At 31.6% G+C, this 22483-nt stretch overlaps 1 long non-coding RNA gene across 1 annotated transcript in view; it reads left to right on the top strand.

Moving 5' to 3' along the window:
* Window positions 1–2469: 2469 nt before the first annotated feature.
* LOC127703756 (uncharacterized) overlaps window positions 2470–22483 on the top strand; it is a 44968-nt gene continuing 24954 nt past the window's right edge. Inside the window, exon 1 of the long non-coding RNA XR_007983026.1 lies at window positions 2470–2597. This is a non-coding gene — a long non-coding RNA (uncharacterized LOC127703756). The remainder of the gene's footprint in view (window positions 2598–22483) is intronic.

Genomic DNA, 22483 nt, shown 5'->3' with positions numbered 1-22483 from the left:
ACAAGCAAGAGCATGTATGATTCGAATAACAAATAGATAAAAGAACGTTGTAAGAAGAAACATTTGATAAGATAATTACGTTTTAAATAAATGACTTGTATATAGCATGACACTTGTGAATTGTAAAACTTAAACAGCACCCAATAACACCTCGTTCTCCTTATTTTCAGTAACAACTAATAAAAAAAAAAAAAAAAAAAAAAAAAAAAAAAAAAATGAACATTTAATTGTTATAAAAAAATTTGGGGGGTTTTAAGGAATTATGAAAATGTCAATCGTTTCCAATGGAAAATATTTGCGAAACGAGTTTGTTTCAGTGATACTGTCCTTGCAAATATACAAATGGTCATCTCCCCTTTATTTTGACCAAACGCAGCTTACCAATTTAAAGATGGTTTTGCATTATGGTATGTACTGTGTGTTTTTGAATAAAAGGAGAGACGGTTTTATACGTCAAATTTGCAGCAACAAATACGATACATAAATCCAAAAGACATGAGAGGGTCGACATACGTTCTTCAACAATAGAAAAGTGTTTATTCAATGTCAAGCTGCTTGAAAACGCCAATACCATAAATTATGGTATGTTTATCAATGAGAAACCTATCCAACAGGTTCATATTAGATAGATGTAAGCAATGAGAGGTCACAATATGGCCTTGAACAATGAGAAAAACGAATACCGTATCGTCTGCTATAAAAGGCATCGACATGAATAATGTAAAACAATTCAAAAGAGAAAACTATGCATTTTTAAACGTCCGTTTTCTTTTTGTACTTGGTATCCAATACTGAAGTATTTAAAAATGATACATCAACAACAAAAACATTGACAATAACCGAATCCGAAGAAAGAAAAAAGGTTCTTTAAACAGGAAATGGAAAACGGCATAATCAAATATTACTAATGTAAAAAAAAAAATATCAAAGAGTCAAAGTTTATTTTAAACTAATGAAACCTGGTTTGGTAAATATTCACATGTCTATTGCCTGAAACCTAGATAATGGAGTTTTTAAAATTAGCTTTCAGAAGATTCCTACATGAATGTTATTTTTAATCTCTTTAATCACAGAAAGTACAGAAACTGCAGATTTATTATGCGCATTACAAACAGACTTCATTCGATGTCAAAATAGAAATTGCTTGTATAATTAATGTATTGTAAAATAAACTTCATAATACATGTCGATTTATATGCTAACAAAGAAAGATTTATTTTTTTTTATAATTACAGGAATTTTGTATTTAAGTTTTAGCATGAATGTGTCGTTGTTTTAAGGCAAAATCCAATTTTTAAGTATGTCTTGCTAATTCTTGCATATGATAAGCGAAACATCTGTTTGATAAAAATCACTTTTGTTTTTATATTTAAAGCAGCATCAACATGGAAGTTCACCCAATTGCAAGATGAAGTCAATCCAGATGATACTCGCAGTCTTTGTGATCACCGCTCTGTGTGGAATAGGTAAGAGATCTTTGGTTTTCTCATTTTTTGTATTTATTATTCAAGTAGTTTTTCATGTTGGTTCATATATCTTCTCTGTGGAGGTCTAATAAGAATGGTTTTAATGGTACCAAGTCAGGAATATGACAGTTGTTGTCTATTCGTTTGATGTTTTTTATCATTTGATTTTGCCATATGATTAGGGACTTTCCGTTTTGAATTTTCCTCGGAGTTTAGTATTTTTGTGATTTAACTTTTTTTTTTAAACATTCTGACCTTAGATAAGGGCCAATGATTCCGATGAACGAATCTGAAAAAAAAATTGTGTAAGGGAAAAAAAAGTTCACTGTTTAAAATTTCATAATTTTATTTCCTATTTTGCTGAAGTTTCATAATTTGAGTTTTATTAAATCTTGGATTTTCGAATATGTTGGTCTCGATGATCACTGCAGAAGATATTTATTGCCGAAATCCGTATCTAGTGCAGAAAAATTGGTACCGTTAACGTTATTGCAGACAAGGGAAAAGATTAATAATTATTGTATTGTAAACTGGTTCTCGGCTGACTACTACACTTTGTTCATAACGTAGCGTAAATACAAGCGGATTCCAGCTTAATAGTATTGGTGAGAACACATTCTTAATACAGTGTCTAAGAGTTTGTAAGTCTATAGCCTACATATTATTTTTCTATATTATCTAGAGATATAAAGTAAGGTCTCATTATTGCCAGAAAACAGTCCAAAAATTACCATGCAATAAAATGATTTGGAATGCCAAAAAATTAAAAATCGTCTATCCCTCTATCTTTACACATATTTCTTAGCCGCTGTTCTGGAGACGCAAATGTTGTCTCCGTGATACGAACAATTGCACATTTTACAAGTGTACTTTTTTCACACCTGGTGTTTGTAAAAAAGAAGTGTATTGTTTTTGTATAAAAATGTAAGTTCATTTTCATTTACTTTTTTATTTACAAGTGTCTTAAATGTCTGCTTGTAGTTAAATCTGGCGGCGGTAATTACAGAGGATATTGCTCTAATAAGGGTTGTCGATCAGGATATATTTTTTATGACAACAGAGGATTTTGCAAATATGGCTCTAGTTCTTACAAGTATGATTGCGGCAATTATGCTGGATGCTGTCTTCCGCGTGAGTACAAACATCTTTAGATATCACTTGTTTACCAACATCAATGACCATAATAGATACTACCGATGTGCTTGTATCCAAAACCTCATTCAAACTGAAATAGAAAACTTTAAGAACAGATGCAAGACACGCCATCAATAAAAACTTGTTTGACTACATGAATGATAAACTTCATTTCAATCATTTCAAAGCAACAAAAACTCTGAATCGTGAATATAGAAAATGTATTTGTTTTAGTCAATACATTACCTGAAGAGATTGAAATTAAAATATTTGACTTGTCAACTATGCCAAAATATATTCAATATGTTGCGGTTGATGTCTTATGATCGTACATGTGTTCAATGCTTGATGTATTCACTTGATGTGTTTTTTTTTTTTAAATTTCTGAGTTGTATTTACTTTGCTGTATTTGTCAAAACCTTTCGGAATTTTGGATCGTCACTGCTATTCAACTTATTAGACGTGTTAGAAAAGTCAATACGATGGTAACTACCAATACTACTGCAGCCTATAGTGACGACCATCTCAAAAGGCAAAAATAATCATTCATTAAAGTTACCTGTTTGGGAGTGTTTGATTCAGCTGAGAATATTTTTTGACAAAATGAAATAATAAAAATTTATTCCGCAATACACGGGCGAAGATCCAGAAAAAACAACACGATCATTATTCATATATGTATTAATATCATTTTCATAAAATTGCTTTTTTCATAGTAGTGATGGATTAAGTTTCAGATCGTTGTCCCCCCTTTTTCTTACTATTTTGTTGAACGACTACAAGGAAAATCTGCAAACTGATAAAAAATAAATGAACAATAAATCACTGCATCAAACCACATCCGAATCAATCTTTTTATTCAAAATGTTCGTTTATTTGAAATTTGTGCATTTCATGTCGGGGCCTTTTAAAGCTTTGGATATGGTTTTTGCTCTTTTTTTGAAATTCCATTCCTAACACCTCTATAATTTTATTTGTCCTTCGAATTATTTTATTCAAATTTCAATTATGTCTTTTGTGAACGAAACGCGCGTCTGGTGTACAACATTATAGACTGCTATTTATCGTGCTTTTGTTTTATATATATAATTAAACAAATTACAAAAATCAAAAATACAAATGGAAATGAAAACGTGTGTGTATAAAAATAAGAAGATGTGGCATGATTGTCAATGAGACAACTCGTTATTAGAGACCGAATTATGTAAAAGTTGATAATATAGGTCACCGTATTTTAAACATCCACAATATATATCTAGTAATTCATTTCTTTATGTATTGAAGGTATAAATAATGGTTTTGGTTTTATTTGCGTAATTTAAACAGTAATCTTTTTCAACTTTTCTTTTATCATTTATTTTTGTCCCATAGGTAACCCATACGGCAGAGTAAAATATTACTGCACAAAGAAATACAGCTGTCCTGACGATTTTTATTATTATAACAACAAAGGCTACTATTATTATAATGACAAGGACTACTTCAATTGTGGTTCTTACAATGGATGTTGTCTTCGTAGTGGTAAGTAGTAATATGAAATAGGGAAATGTAGCTAGACATCTATCTACCAAAGTCTAAATAACGTCGATATAAGCAATAATAATAAAACGGCAATCAACAATGCAAAAATCCATACCGCACAGTCATCTATAAAATGCATCTACGTGACAAATTGTGAAACCATTCAAACAAAAAAAGCTATTGGCCTAATTTATGACAAAAACAAACGAAAATCAGATATATAATAGACAGCAACAAAAGATACATATCAAGTTACAGGCTCCTGACTTGGGACAGACACATAAAGAATTTGTCGGAGTTAAACAAGTTTGTGAGCGGTCAACCCTCCCAATACCTTGGACTAAGGTGTTACAGTTCAACTTAGACTTTGTAAGTTAGTGATTTTCAGCCAAAATGTTCAAAAGATGATAATAATCTTTGTTTTTAATCCAGAAATTTGGAACTTTACCGAGAGTTTACATAATTTTTGAGGTTGTGCATATTCCATCATGGAGTTATGTTAACATTTCATTTCTCATTTTTACATCTTACATTTTCCATAAACTTAAATGTCTATTAAAGACCATTCTCCATTGTTAACGTAACGATCTGCACAACCCAGTCTTTTTTGTCTATGACTAATTTTTTTATCACAAAATCAACCTGTTTGATTTGACCTTAAAATACTCGTTCATGAAACGTACACCACTTTAAACAGTTATTAGAAATTGCTTTCACACTTATAAGCATATAATTTAACCGTTGTAAATCATGTAATCCATGGTATGAAATGAATAGACTTTTGCATCTTTTGACATCTACAGTCCACTGATGAAATGTATTAAAAAATCATTAGCAACGTTAGTGTGCACTTCCGAAATTAATTTAACAACTGCTGGTTATGCACGTTAAATTGTTATTTTTAAGATGAAGTACATATTTCTGCTCTGAGATTCAAGCAATTCACTAAATGAAAATAGGTTGATGTAAATAAAAAATTATCAAGCTTTCCATTCTTGCCAACAATAAATATTTGGCTTGTATCAGCACCATTGTATTAAATCAGGATCGTTATTACATAGAAATATCTCAAAACAGTTAAAACAGATAAATCAATAGCAAAACTTTTCAGATTATGAAATAAAAAAATGCTACTCATTTCTGAGAACACATTATCATGATATTGTGTGTTTCAAAGTTAAACAAAATAATTTTTTTATCGAATTTCTTAAAATATCCAAAAACCTGAAACCTGATTTGGATTAGCTTTGTTTTCAGTGGAATTTATTCCGACTTTTTAAATATTAATTCCTGCGACTATTTTTGAATCGACTCTAATGAGTTGTATATTCAAGTATGTGCCAAAACAGAAAAAAAAAAATACAGTAAGATGGAGATCAATCATACCTCATATAGATGGGACAAGACTTCAGAAAGAATAAAGATGAAAAATTATGGGAAAGGGGGAGTTAAAGATTGAAAAGTGAAACGGCTTTTTGTTTTGTTTACTTTGCACTATAAACTTAAGTACATCTCTCTTCGATTTATCTGCCTCTGGGAATATTCTTAGGGGAAAGAAAAGTAATTAATCTATACTCAATAATCCTTTCATTTATGATTTGTCCTAGATTGATTTAAAAGTACACCAAACTGAAATTGTGGGTTATGCGCCAATAAGACAGCAAACTAACGTCAAAAACCAACTAAGCGCATTGAAAAGGCAACATATGGTGTTCAGCAATAGATAAGTGTCTAAACAATATGTCAAGTTTTAAATTGGTTCAAATGCTCACGACCTGAAAGAAAACTTATTTGATTTGATTTAATCGTCACGAATTTACTGGTATATAAAAATTGTGAATTAATTTAACAGAAACAATCAAAGATCTGCAATTAAAACACAATTCTCTAAATACTGATACAATTAAGGAGAAAGCCTGAATATCAAGAAGGTTATAATCTAAAACTTACCTACCTTTTACTACTTAAATGCGTATTTCCCTTTTCTTTACCCTAAAAAAATAATTTCCCAGGACTCTTGGATTGAATATCGTCCGAACTGTTCAAAAAAATTCATGTAAATTGATGGCGTCATGTGTTAAAATAGTTATTGCCCAATCAAATCGGTATATATCATTCAATCTGAACGGTCGGGATGACCCATTAACCCAAACTCCTACGTCGTTCGGGTCAAGTAGGGTCATCCGAGCCGTGCAGATTAAATGACATATACCGACTTGCGTGGTCAATAATTATAACATAAAGAAGTCAAATTTTACATATACAATAAACACACTTTGGCTCTTTGGACAATTGTTTTATTGTTGAAATTTTTTACCTTTCATTTAAACAACTAAACTAAACCGATATAAACCCAGACAATAACTGAATAATGTCGATTTCAATTTAGTACACGTAACTGCAAGAAATTTCCAAAATGTACACTAATTGGTAATAAGATATTGAAATCAAAATAACTAAATAAAGTAAATATATAGGCATTAGTTTTTTTTATTTATATGAGATGAATTCAAAACAACTGTTAAATCTTCAGAAAAGAGAGAGAAAGATACCAAAGGAATATCCAAACTGTAGAAGACAAACTGAAAATTACATGGCATTTCCATTAATTGGTATTTCGTTTTATTTCAGAAAAAAAAGCGATATGATTGTCATAATAATCAATATTCGGTACATAATGTAATACATCTATGATTTTCTATTCTTATTTTTAGGTTACTAACTGCGAGTCTATATTGAAAACAGTTGATCTAAGAGAACTTAAAAAAGTGCACTCAATATTTGTTGATGATTTCAAATAAATTATTTAGCAACATTGATTTGTCTGAATGTATACATTTTTTTTAAGTTCAACATATGGAACTACAACATGGTTAAAAGTTCAAAATATGCCTCATTACATGTTCTTCATTAATTAAATAAAGAAAGACACATTGAACGAACAACAGTTGGCACGTTGCATTGTTATTAGCCGCCAATGTTTGTTCACAAATACTAAAAATGTAAACATGTCAGGCAAAATTTACCATAGAAATTACACTTGTTTTAATATGAATAAAAGGATACGTATTTTTGTACAATGAATGGGACAGCAAACCAACAAAAGAAAGGACTAGAAATCTTAATGACAACACGAGACCTGAAGACCGGTGTCAACACAATATGTCAGTTTTCAGTCAAAAAAATTAGATAACTTTTACAGAGAGCATCAAAGATATTTAATTAACATCAGGCTTCAATGTTGTCAAACAAATAAAAGTGAATATAAATGACAACCACTGACGAGGTGTCTAACTTTGGACATAAAATGATCATAAAACATGGTTAAAAGGGTAAATTCAAAAACGGGAAGTCCATAAAAACTGACAAAATCAAACGCTATCAATCAACGGAGCAAGTGAAAAAACAACTGTCATATTCCTGACTTGTTGGAATGATTTTTCAACAAAAAGTCGGTATTCAGATGTGTATTGTCAGTTAACAGCGTTAAGCTTTCACTAGACTCCGAAAATGTTTATATTTTCAATAGATTGGCTGTTTATATATTGTTTCATTATTCGAAACAATAAGGTTTTTCTACCCCCAGGTTTACATTGCTTTAGCCTTATTTGACACAACTTTGTGGAATTTGATTCGGCTCCCAACGTTTTGATTCGAGCGTCACTGATAGGTCTTATGTAGACAAAACGCGCGTCTGGCTTACAAAATTAATTAGTCTGGTATCTCAGATGAGCTTTTTTCATGCAAGTTACATTCCACATTGAATTGATCTTAAAAAACAAAAACCGATTCCCAACTTTGCCTTTTTTTGAAACTTTTCATCCCGCACTGTAGCATGTTAAGAATTCTTCGCAACAATGCTCCAATTTGTCAGCTTTAGTTCATAGTACCATCTGTAATGTATCATACTCAGATATTTACATTAATTGTCTATGTTAATTGCAGTAGAAATGAAAGGCACGTGTTCCCAGTTCTTACATGTGATAATACAAGGCTAAATTGTGCATTCAGAATTAACAAAACATCAACACATCAAAGACATTGTAACTTGAAGTTTGACTTGCAAATTATACATAAACGAATCGACATGAATTCCTATAACATCTCAATGTTAGAGGTAATGTGCGGCTCGGTTCATGTCTCGTATGGTTTCTGCCTCATTGACATATAACATGTATTTCCTATTACCTCCCCTATTCCTAGACCGTTTGCAAATTGCTCAGCTGCATAAGGTCAAGATATGGGATTGATTATACAAGGGTGGAGTCTGAAACCAACACGCCTCTTTCGTAGCATGACTACTTTGAAATGGAAACACGTGACATTTTCATTTTTTCCTTAAAACGCAAAAGTTTCTATTATCTGCACATTTACACATAATCATGGCATATTACAAATAATATTAACAATATGTATAAATAACAATATGTGACGTGAGAAGTTTCATGTTAACAAAATATCTTTACAATAAACTTTTTCTAAATTTGAAAGAGAAATGTATATATATATTTCTAGGTTAAAAAGCAGTTTTTCATGTTTGTATATATATAAGACTCAATCGACGTCTGGTCTCAAATTGAGGTCCATTGTGACGTCATAATGAAACCAGATACCAAATTGACGGCCAATTATATGACCCTCTAATCGACGTCTACTGTTGTTCTGAAATCGACGTCCAACAGTTGACTTCTCTAATCGACGTCATTTTTACGGACTTGCCACAATGACGTCACAACTTAATTCAAAGAAAACAACTGCCATATTCCTGATTTGATATAGGCATTTTCCGAATACAAATGGTTAGTTTAACCTAAAACTCAAAAGTTGTTAAAAAAGGTTTTAAATCTTGCAGATTCCAAATAATGATACTTTTCAACAATTGACCTTACTTTTTAATTCTGTCTATTGTTTGAGACTGTATATTGCCCCCTAGATGCCTTTCGGTTATCTTTATCGTTGGGTTATTATCTCATTGTCTTATATCTACCTGTCATTTATTTATATGAATATGAAAGGAATAAGACAACGTAGATTGAGTGGATTGATGATTTTAAGCAAAATATTGATATGCATGTACATGTAAAATGATGTCGGTGTTTGTCTTTTTGTCATTTACTAATGTGCGTTCTTTTATGTTTATTCAGTTGATTATTTTGGACCCGAGGTTGCCTTCTTTGTTGCCCCTTCTCATATACGTGAACTAAGTCATTATAATTTGTAAAGTTTATAGATATAAGAAAACAATTAGTTTCTTTAAGCAGCTTTTAACAAAGCCAAAACGATAAAGATAATATAAAAAAAAGGATCAAACTTAGAACAAATAATTTAATGATATATGACATCGATGAGAGGAGACTCCAATCATTATGACGTCGTTTTGGAAATACAAGGCGTCACATCGGACGTCGATTAGAGGGTAAAAATATTGGACACTGATTTTAGAACGTTACTTTACATTGGACGTCGATTTGAGGAACGGACGTCGATTAGAGACCGGACGTCGATCTGAGTCTAATATATATATATATATATATATATATATCTACTCTGTAGATGTCTAATAAGAATGGGTTTTGAAAAGTTTAACCTTTGATAAGGGCCTATGATTTCGATAAACGAATCTGAAAATGCTTGTAAAGGAAAAAAATATATTCAAAGGGAGGCGAACGATACCAAAGGGACATTCAAACTCATCAGTTGAAAATGAACTAACAACGCCATGGCTAACAAAAAAAAAATCAAACAGACAAACAATAGTACACATAACACAACATAAAAAACTAAAGACGGAGCAACACGAACTGAAAAATATTTAAATTTTATAATTTTATTTCCTATTTTAATGAAATTTCATAATTTAATTTTATTTATTTAGAAAGTTTTGGATTTTCTAAGATGTTGGCCTCGATCATCACTTAAGAGGAAAACTAGTACCGTTAACGTTATTACAGACAAGGAATAAGATCAATGATTATTGTATTGTAAGCTGGTTCTCGGCTGACTACTACACTTTGTTCATAACGTAGCGTAAATACAAGCGGATTCCAGTTTTATAGTATTGGTGGAAACACATTCTTAATATAGTGTCTTAGAGTCTATAGTCTACATATTATTTTTATATATCATCTAGAGATATCAAGTAATATCTCATTATCGCAAGCAAACAGTCCAAAATATTGACCATGAAATAAAATGATTTAAAATGTGTAATAAATTGAAATCTTCTATCCCTCTCTCGCTCTCTCGTATCTTATCTCTGTCGAGCGATTAGCACATAAGTTTGATGACTCTATTCATGCGTCACTTAGAAAAAAACCATTAGGCTTAAATCTTACTTCCGTACCATAAGGTAAAGATTATTTATTTTTTACTCAAAATATGATTTGATTGAAAGTGAAGAATGTATAGTCACTTTTATTTAGTATAAAGCGGCTACAATTAAAAAAAATACTACGAACACCACTGTAGATTAAGATCTTGATCGTGCCTCAATATAAATATAATGTATCCCCATACTACAGGAGTGTCCGTACACACTAGGTTAACATTTCGGTTCAGCAAATACTCACTGTGACGTCTCTTCTAAATATACTGTATCAGCAATAAAATCAATATAATGAGTTGTTTGGAAGCTACCGACTCACACGAAATTTGAATCAAATGCAGTTCTAAAGATATCAATGGTTTGTTAGATCGCATACAATCAAAGCCTCTTTTCTTCTGAAATAGTATTAAAACATTTATAATTCTCTGTCGTTTCGAATACAAACACAAATGTTCCAGCTCACTAGTATCGTTCTCTAGAAGTAAACAAACAAAATCTGTGAATACCAGCTTGCAATCCTGAATATCTCTAAAAGGTGATACACAAAATGTGCAAGAAGTAGGAGTTCAATAAAGACACGAAACGGATATAACATGTACAATGGAAAATTTATGTCAGACGTGCCTTGTTACATGTGATAATATATCAAAAACCAATGTGATTGTTACATAAAAAACGTAAATTAAGAAGAGGTGTATAATTATTTGGAATATTTTCACTTCTTTTTTTTATGCCAATTGGCAAGGAGAAAAAGCCTATCATTCTGTGATTACTGATGTTAATCACGGTTTTGAGAATATATAGTAATTTACATACAGTCTTCTTTGTGCTTAATGGCTTTTTGGTATACCATATCATCTGGTTTTCTTTTATATAATATTATCTTATTTTATTGATACTGATATTACTTCTAGTCTATGCTCATATTTTGTGTCACCATCTTCATATACTTATTTTTTACTAAATTTTATCCGTGACGATTATCAGTCATAATGCTACGCAAAAGGAGGATATTGCAAAAGTTACAGTCGTCGCAAAGAGTACGCTAGTGAGAAGAAGTGCTCATACGGCTGTTCAAGAGACTCAAATTTTTTTAGTGGTAAGTAGCGATACGAACGTTTGTACATTTTACAAGTGTACTTATTTTACACCTGGTGTATGTAAAATGATGCGCATTGATTTTCCTATAAAAATGAAATTTCATTTTCATGTACTTTTTGATTTACAAATGTCTTAAAAGTCTTCTTTTAGTTAAATTTACCGACTCTAACGATAGTGATTATGATTACAAAGGATACTGCACTAATAAGGGTTGTCGATTAGGATATATTTATTTTGAAAACACAGGAAAGTGTAAATATGGCAATAGGCATTACAGGTATAATTGCAAATCTTATGCTGGAAGCTGTCTTCCGCGTTAGTATAAACATCCTTAGATATCAGCTGTTTACAAACATAATAGCTACTACCGAGGTACTTGTATCCAAGACCTTGTTCAACCTAGAGAATTAAACCTTAAGTACAGATGCAAGACACACCTTCAATAAAATCTTGTTCGACTACGTGAATGATAAACTTCCTCTCTATCACATCGAAGCATTAAAACTTTGAACGGTGAAAAGAGAAAATATTATTGTGTTTGCTTTAGTCAATTCATCACCACAAGAGAAAAACTGAACTTGAATCAAATTGATAAAGAGAGTTATAATATCCAACGAATTACATTTAAAATATAGTCTTGTCAACTACGCCGAGATATAATTAAATTTTGTGTGTCTGATGTCTTATGAACGTTCTTGTGTTCAATGTTTGATGTATACACTTGATGTGTTATTTAAAGATTTCTGAGTTGTAATTGTCTCAGCTGTATTTGGGAAAACCTTTCGGAATTTTGGGTAGTCGTTGCTCTTCAACTTATAAGACATGTTAAAAAAGTCAATACGATTCTAGCGCTGATGTGAACTACCAATATTTCTACAGGCTATAGTGGGGACATCTGAAAAAGAACAGATAATCATTCATTATAGTTACCTGTATGGATGTGTTTGCCATGTGATTAGGGACTTTCCGATTGAATTTTCCTCGGAGTTCAGTATTTTTGTGATTTTACTTTTTTTTTGATACAGCTGAGATGATTTTTAAACAATAGAATAATAACAATCTATTAGGCAATACACGGACGAAGATCCAGAAAAACAACACGATCATTATTCATATATATATATGTATATATATATCTATATATTAAAAAGTTTTAAGTTTTGTCGACGCTGTGCATAAAATAGGGAAAAAAATTATGAGGCTGAAAATGCACCAAATATTTATATTCAATATGAATATTCACATTTTGTCTATTAATACAACAAATTGTTCAAAAATGTTCTCCATAGAATCCTACCGGTTTCACTGTTTAACAGATCTTCAAGGATATGGTTGCTGGCGACGTCGTCAGGGGTAACGTCTATTAGCGACATTATTAGTTAGTCCTGAACGTCATAATATAGCACAACGTAGGTACTTAAAACGAAAGTGAAAGTACATAATTATAAAGAAATGCCTTCCAGATTCTCATTTCATCTATTTAATTCAGGACGGTATTTCTTAATAAAATAATTTTCTTTATTAATTCTTATTGGTTCCGTTGTATTATCTGAACACTGATAAAATGGAAAAATGAAGAAATTTGGATGATTTGATCCAGCACATCTATCAATTTGCTCGCTAAGTGGGATTTTTCTTGTGCTCGGGACACGAATTTGCTGTCTATGTACTGTCATTTGTTTTTTAATGGTATTGCCGGTTTGTCCAATATAATTTTCTTGACAACCACTGCAAGTGATGATGTATAGAAGATTTTCCGATGCACATGTAAAACTGTTCTTGATTTTAAAAATGTGTCCTGATTTAAAAACGAATTCTGTTCCTTCGGATAAGTATAAACAAGATTCACAGTTTGGTCGTCCACATTTTTGTACCTTTGGTTGACTATTTTTGAACAATTTGTTGTTATAATAGACAAAATGTGAATATTCATATTGAATAATAATATTTGGTGCATTTTCAGCCTTATTTTTTTTCCATATATACATATATATATATATTTATATTATTCTTATCAAATTGCATTTTTTCATAGTAGTGATCGATTAAGTTTAAGATCTTCTTACTATTTTGTTGAACGACTGCAATAAAAATCCTCAAACTGGTCAAAATAAATGGATGATAAATCACTGCAATCAAATCACATCCGAATCAATCTTTTTGTTGAAAATGTTCGTTTATTTTGTGCTTTTCATGTCGGGCCTTTTAAATCTTTTGATGTGGTATGGTTTTGTTCCTTTTTGAAGGCCATACAGTGACTTATATGGTTGCAAATGTTTACGTCATTTGGTATATGATGGATAATTGTCTAATTTGGCAATAATACACCTTTTCCTTATTTCATAACTTGTTTCCAGAATAGAGAAATATGTAGCTTTAAATTCTAATAAAAAACTAGAGTATCACGGTTTCCTCCACCAACTACACTGAACACCACAATATAACTGAAATATTGTTGAAAGTGGCGCTAAGATGTCATCAGTAATACAAGTTCGTTTTATTATCTTTGAGTCAGGAGGATATGTTTCAAACGGAATATTCATTTTCACCTGTTGAAAGGTCTGCATAATTTTTCCCACAGAAGTAAACTATGCTACGCATGGTTACCTTGCAATGCAATTGTATTTTGAGAAAACCCTAGCTTAAATCTTGTATCGGTATTGGTATTTAACAACATCGCAGTATTAAAATCCCTTTCCTAACACGTCTATCATTTTTTTTAAGCCTTCCAATTATTTGATTTATATTCCAATCAGTCTTTTGTAGACGAAACGCGCGTCTGGTGTACAGCATTATAAGACTGTTGTCTATCATGAGTTTGTTGTATATATATAATAAAACAAATAAAACATTATACAAATGTAGTGAAAACAAGTATGTTTAAAATCAAGAAGATGTGGTATGATTGCCAATGAGACAGAGACCGAACTACGTAGAAGTTGATAAATATAGGACACAGTATTTTATTCATCCACAACATCTATACTACTAAAATAACGAGGTTCAGTTAGTCGGCATGACGTAAAAACGATGAATCAAAGAATTCAACTTTATATAAAATTAATATAGGACAATGGTGTTGATTAAAAATTGTACCATTTCAGGCACTTTTTTTTCCACATAATTAATATTCCCAATGATTAACAAGTTCCGGGTCGAATTCGATACCGATACCAATAGTATATGTCACATGTAATTTCCGGTTCTAGTAGGAAAAGCAGGACGGGTTCAAACAGAAAGATTTTGAATGTAGAGAAAACTGTGCACCTTATAATCAGCATGACTTCATCAGATGACGATACAAATACTAAACATCCAGGCTAAAAATAAGGCGTAGGTACTTTAATTCAGTCACCGGACCCGCGATGTCGCCGGTGTGTTCTAGTATATCTTATATTTCAATTTTTAAAATACACCGACACGAAAAACTGTGAAACAATTTAAACGAAAAATATATTGACCTTATTTATAACAAAAAACAAATGAAAAACAGATATATAATAGACACCAATAAAAGATACCTATCAAATCACAGGCTCTTGACTTGGGACAAACACATAAAAAATTTGTCGGAGATAAACATGTTTGTGAGCGCTCACCCCTCCACCTTACCTGGGACTATGGTATGGTGTCACAGTACAACTTACATTTTTTAGCTTAGTGATTTTCAGCCAAAACTTTCAAAAGATTATTATAATCTTTGATTTTAACCCAGATCTTTAGAACTTCACAGAGAGTTTACACACTCATTAAGGTTGTGCATGTTTCGTTATGGAGTTGTGTAAAAACATCATATGATTTCAATGACAAGTCGACAAGTCAGGGATCAGAATCAGCACACATTCGAACACCAACTTTCTTTATAAAAATCTTTACACCAAACCAGGGTTTGCGCTGGCGGTCGCAATTTTCGCATTTTGAGAAAAAATAAATATTGTTGCGACTAAAGTTCATTATTGGCGAAAGACTGTGGCGAAAAAAATATAACAGTTCGACTTCGTCCATCTTGTTTTTTTTTTCCCTGATCAGACAATACTGGGATTTCATCTTTGATCATACGATTTTGACAGAAAATCAATATACCGCTGATTGCATTTTATAGCTATCGCCAACAATGGACTAATTGATAAAGATATCGATTGTGTAGTTTAATGGCTTCACATGTCACCTAAAGGATTTTTTTTTGTATAGAAATAATTGTTTTGAAGTGGGTACTTCACAATCGTTTTCGCGACGCACATGTTTCAGTAAAGCATAGCTTTACGTCTTTATTTGTTTCTTTTATCGATGGTCCGGATGAAACTGTTGTTACGAAGAAAAATGTTCAAAAGTAACAAACAATAAATCTCTGACTTTAATTTTTATCCTCCAACTAGACGGGAAGTAACTGATAAACTTACTGAAGATGAATCCCGTGTTCCCAGAGTCAAATATGATGATTTCATCGATTTATATTGCAATTTACAGTATCTTTAAAAAAGTAAATGTTTGATATTAATAAGAGTTTATTTATTATTATGTAGATAAAAAAAATATGAGGTAGATAAACACTGAATTTTCATTGTTAGAAAGAACTTAAGTTTTGAACGAGAAATATGTATATGTTAGTTGGCGAAAAAAATTTAAAAGTGGCGAAAAAATATTGTTTTTGTGAAAGAGGTGGCGAAAAAGAAAATTGAACCAGGGGAAACCCTGCACCAAACAGTATAAATATGATGTCGATTATTAGTCCAATTTTTGAATTACCTTAGTTTAGAATCAAAATAGTGTTAAAAAAAATTTTGACACTTTAAAATGTATAAATACTCAGAGAGCTAAACACAAAGCTACGCTGATCGTAATTCTAAAAGGATGATTGTGTTCTATAAGGGACTATTCTAACCATGTTTCATGATCACTTTATGTCCAGACACCTATTTTTCTAAAGAAGGCAATTCTAGAACTGCAAATATTATCGTCATCATATATAAGAGTTTCGTGTATTGCTATTTCTACAAAAAGTCCAAGAAAGTCGGCTAGAGGCTGTTACACCAGCCCAATGGGAAATGGAGAATTTCAATTTCCACACAGTAGTATCCACCTAATCACCTACAAATTGAAACCGTCTTAATGTTTTTAGCTATACTGTTGTTCACGTGAGTTTATAAATGTTTTATATGTGCATTTAAAGACAAATTCTTAATGATATTTAAAGAAAATTATTACCAAAGAATTCTTATGTAGCGTTCAAAATGCCACTGAACAACAACCTTCCCCTCTTTTAATAGCTTTGACATTTATTCCGCGATTGCTCACCTCTGTGGCGGTTCCAACTCTAAAACAATGCGATTTAGGGTTAGGAATGTTGCAAATCTTTAGTGATTTTCTCAACATAGCTGACACTTGATATCGGGTAAGCAATGACCTGTCTAAATCTATAACTAAATGATTACAATCTGAAACCGAAGGACTTTCATGAAAAACTCATTGAACATACCAGGCTTATGTTAAGTACTTTTTTCAAAGTGACATAGTTGCATTATCTGTATATTTATTTATGAGGATGCACCTTGAATGACCTGTCTGATCTGTTTTACTTTTCTTAATGTTAATTTTGATTTGATGATCCTAGCAATTGCAGTGTTACGGTACTAGAATCAGAATTATGTTTTGCTGAAAACTCACTCACACGTAAAATAGCGAAGAATGCTAGAATAAATGAAGATTTGAAATAATAAAGATTCATAGATAAATGTACAAAAACTAGGAAGTGCTGTCGTAGTAATGATAATGTTATCGGGACTGTCTTGTGTCTCTGTGGGATTCGTCCATATTAACTTTTAAGCATTTTAGATATAGCAAGGTTCTAAGAAGTATCCTCTAAATTACGCGACTAGTGAGAACAAGATATGCCACTTATATATATAATCGACATGTAGGTGCAGAGAGATGCTTCAAAAATAAATAAGCTATGATTTGTACTAACTGTTTAAAAGGAACTTGCCATACTTTCAAAGTGTATATTGAAGTTGGAATGAGACAAGAACAGATCTTGTAGCTTTTTAACTGCCTTTCCGTGTATTTCCGAATAAAGAATTGGAAAATAGTCGAGGAGATTTTTCTGTTATATATTCCATACTTGCTTCGGAACAGGAGTTGGTGTCATAAATGCATTTGGTGCTAGGAACCGGAAGCTGGACCACTTGGTGAAATTCAATCTTATACTTTTTGCAAATATTTAACAAGGATACGTTTGTCTTCACACCTTGAAACTGCTTGTTATGCTGGTAGTAATAGGAATGAAAGAAATTGTATTATTCGTGATTTGATAGTGACAAAAGATGAATCTCATTTCTACAATGTAGCAGATAAACTGATTTACATCAAATTGTATAAAGAAAACTATTACTGGTCTTGGCCGTCAATTTTTAAGTTAATATTATTATTGTTGTGTTTGTGAAAACACAAAACAGCTTTGTTACTTAGGAAAATATATATAATTCTCTTTTAAGTCAAGAAAAAATTTATTGTAAAGATATTTTGTGAACTTGAAATTTCTGACGTCACATATTGTTATTTAAACATATTGTTAATATTGTTTGTAATATGCCATATCTATATAGTATCATAATATTTGAATACACTGATGAGCATAATTTGGAATATGAAATTGTTAGAAAGCAAGAATAAAACATGATACGATGATTACATTGATAACTGATATATATACCTGGATCTTTTTATTATCGGTTATAACTTATAAGAACGGAAAAACGAAACTTTCAGATAGTAGAAACTTATGTGTTTTAAGAAATAAATGAAAACGTCACCTGTTTCCATTTTATTGTGGTCATGCAACAAAAGAGGCGTGTTTGTTTCAGACTTATCCTTGTATGGTCAATCCCATTACTTGACCTTATGCAGCAAACAAACTTGCATACGGTTTAAAAAAAAGGAAGTAATGGCAATTATATGCTATATGTCGATGAGGTGGAAACCCTTCGAGACATAAACCGAGCCGCACATTGCCGCTAGCATTAAGAGGTTATAGAAATTGAAGTTGATTTGTATATTTATAATTGGCAAGTCAAACTTCGAGTTACAATCTCTTTGATGTGTTGATTCATTGTAAATTTTTAATGCACAATTTTGCCTAGTATTTCCACTAGTTGGTAATAGGAAAACGTGCCTTTCATCTCAACTACAATTAACATAGACAAGTAATGTAAATATTTGAATATGATACATTACAGATGTTAGTATGAACTAAAGCTGACAAGTTCGAGTATTTCTACGGAAAATTCATAGCATGTTTCAGTGCGGGTTGGAAAGTCTCAAGAAGCAAAGTTGGATGCTGGGTTTCGGTTAATTTTTTTTAGATCAATTCAAAGTAAAATGAAATTGCATGAAACAACTCATCCAATATACCCCACCCAATAAGCCAGACGCACGTTTTGTCTATATATGACTCATCAGAGACGATTGAATTAAAAAGTTTGGGGCCAAATCAAAAACTAATATGAAGAGCCTTAAAAACCGAAATTCGAAAAAAATGTTGTGCCAATTAAGGCTAAAGCAATGTTAACCTGGGGATAGAAAATCTTCAGTGTTTCGAATAATGCAACATTATATATATAGCCAATTTTCAGAACATAAACATTTTCGAAGTCTATTGAAATCTTCAAGCTATTCCATGACAGTGCTTGTACCAAGTCATGAATATGGCAGTTGTTTTCCACTTGTTCTGTTGATTGATAGCGTTTGAATTTGTCAGTTTTTATGGATTTCCTCTTTTTGATTTTGCTTTAGAGTTCAGTATTTTTGTTATACTTTTTTTGCAAGCTTTGGTGTTTAAGGTAAATAGATTCAAAAACAGTTCGATTCGGAAACTATTCAAGTACCCATTCAAAATGAATGAAACATATGTTTTTGCCTCTTTGATGAGATTTTGTTTGTGCGGTTTTTGGGAGGTATTTTGATGGCAATCTTTTGACTAGTTATCAATTGTCTGGTTTTTTGGAATTAAGTTTATGAGAGATATTTGAATAAAAGTTAACTTCTCACTCTTTTAGAATCAGAGTGACCATGATATTTACAGTTCAGTGTTATTCTGACAAGTAAATTGCAGTTGAAATTTCAGTGCGAAACCAATGCATACTTGAAATATATAAGAACTCCTACTTTAATCTGGACTGAGTGACGTGTAACCCCTTTTTATTGCATTAGCTAAATCACTTGTTATCTGCAATCCTAAACCACAAAATAATGTGTTTAGTTTTAATTAAGTTTGCATGGTCTCCTGTCAGATTACGTGTGGCAGGATGAATATAATTGGACGATGCATTCTTTACGGCCCATCAGCAACCTAGTGGAGTACAAATGTTACTTCATGTGATTTAGAAAGGCGAAGGGACATAAAACTCATAAGTTGAAAAAAAACTGACAACGCCATGGCTAAAAAAGAAAAAGACAAACAGACAAACAACAGTAAATAAAACAACATAGAAAACCAAAGACTGAGCAACACGAACCCCACCAAAAACTGGCGGTGATCTCAGGTGCTCCGGAAAGGTAAGCAGATCCTGCTGCACATGTGGCACCCGTCGTGTTGCTCATGTAAGTACAAACCCGGTGATATGTCTAATTCGGTAGGTCACATTCGGGGGAATGGTGACGAGATTGTAGTTACAACAATTGGAACATATCTACACTAAGAGTAGATGTGAATGCAGACACAGGACTTTAAATATTTCAATCCTTTATGGGTTGATTTAAAATACATATATAAGTAAGCAATGAATGTGGTTGTTAAATTTGATAGATGCTTTTTGTGCTTCTTTGTTAATTGTTTGTTTGTTTTGAGATTGTGACACAGTGATGACTGCTGTACCCATATTTTGACGATGTTACCTATTATGTCTGTTTTGTTCACGCATCGTTGTAAATATAATAGAATTTGATGCGACTGTCATACAAGTTATAGGTTAAGCGCTATAAAACCAGGTTCAATCTACAATTTTCTACATTTGAAAATGCCTGTACCAAGTCAGGAATATGACAGTTGTTGTCCATTCATTTGATGTGTTTTATCATTTGATTTTGCCATTTGATTAGGGACTTTTCGTTTTGAATTTTCTTCATAGTTCAGTATTTTTGTGATTTTACTTTTTATCCGTCATCATCTGTGAAATAGATATTCCATAACGATCAACCAACTCATGATGGCGTTCGTAAAAATTACAAAGGGATGAATTCAACTTCACCACTTAGAACTCTTGTTTTAACAGCTTCCTTGCGAGCAGCAACCCTCTATCAAGGAAATCATGATAGAAAACACAAGCACTGAAATATCGTATCAACTGGGATATATATACTACGTATGCAGGTGCTGCTGGAATGTTGCTTCATAGAAATGGAAAGTTCACAATTGGGAAGCTGAAATCATTTTTTTTGTCGTGAAGTTTTGTTTTCAACTGACCCTCATTGTCGATAACCTATCAAAGCAAGTGTCATTTCTATGGTTAATTCTGCCTGACAGGTTTACATTTTTAGTTTTTGTGAACAGTGGCAGTAAATAAATCATACAAGTGAGATATTTAGCTAGTTATAAAACCAGGTTTAATCCACCATTTTCTACATAAGAAAATGCCTATACAAAGGCAGAAATATGAAAGTTGTTTTCTAGTCGTTTGGTGTGGTTTAGATTCTGATTTTGCCATTTGATAAGGGACTTTCCATTTTGAATTTTCCTTGGAGTTCGGTATTTTTGTTATTTTACTTTTGAACAATGCAACGTGCCAACTGTTGGTCGTTTAATATCTCTTTCTTATTTAATTGATCAGAACCCCAAATAAAGTACATTTTGAAATGTTATCCGTGCTGGAGTTTTATATGTTGAATTTAAGAAAAAAAAGTAAACAATCACTGCTGCTAAATAATTTATTTGAAATCATTATCAAGTGTTGAGTGGACTTTTTGATGTTCTCTTCGACAAACTGTCAATATAGGCTCGACCTTTAGTAACCTGTAAAATGAATAAAAAATCATAGACGTATAACAAAATGTATCGAATTGTCTATCATGACAACCATGTCCATTTCTTTTGAAATATAAAAAAATGCCAGTAAATGAAAATGTCATGGCTTTTTTTTTTCTTCCACATTTTGATAGTCTCTTTTGTGTCTTCCCCTCTTATATGAAGATTGAGTGTTGTATTTAATGCAACTGATATTAAAAAAAAAACTTTTTCATATACACTTTTATTTCAATGACTTATTATCAATCAGTGTACATTTTGGAAATTTCTTGCAGTTAGGTTTACTGAATTGAAATCAACATTATTCAGTTGTTGTCTTGGTTTATATCGGTTTAGTTATACTGCTTAAATGAATGGTCCAAAATTTCAACATTAATATTACAAATGTCCAACGAGTAAGATTGTGTTTAAAGTATATGGTTAAATTTAATTTCATTAGGTGTTCTTTCTTAAGTTTTGCTGTTCTTTTTTTTCTGTTTTTATTGTTCTTAGATGTTTCCATGTAATCAAGATCGAGAAATATCAAAAGTGTTCCTGTACAAGCCAAATATTTAATGTTGGCAAAATTGGAAAGCTTGACAATTTATTTTATTTAAATCAACCCTTTTTTCAATTAGTGAATTGTTTTAATATCAGAACTGAAATATCTCTATATGTAATTCATCTTTACGATCACAATTTAACATGCATAACCAGCAGTTGTTTAGTTAATTTCGGAAGTGCACACTAACGTTGCAAATGATTTTTGAATAGATTTCATCAGTGGATTGTATATGTCAAAAGGTGCAAAAGTTTATTCATTTCAAACCATGGATTACAATGATTTGTGATGTTTAAATGATATGCTTATAAGGGTTTTTAGGATTTCGTGAAAGCAACTTTACATAACAGTTTTTTAAGTATTGTACGTTTCATGAACGA

This window comes from Mytilus californianus, unplaced genomic scaffold (assembly GCF_021869535.1).
Source record: "Mytilus californianus isolate M0D057914Y unplaced genomic scaffold, xbMytCali1.0.p SCAF_50, whole genome shotgun sequence".
Classification (NCBI taxonomy): domain Eukaryota; kingdom Metazoa; phylum Mollusca; class Bivalvia; order Mytilida; family Mytilidae; genus Mytilus; species Mytilus californianus.
The sequence above is the reverse complement of the archived record's forward strand: the minus strand, read 5'-3'. Positions and strand labels throughout refer to the sequence as shown.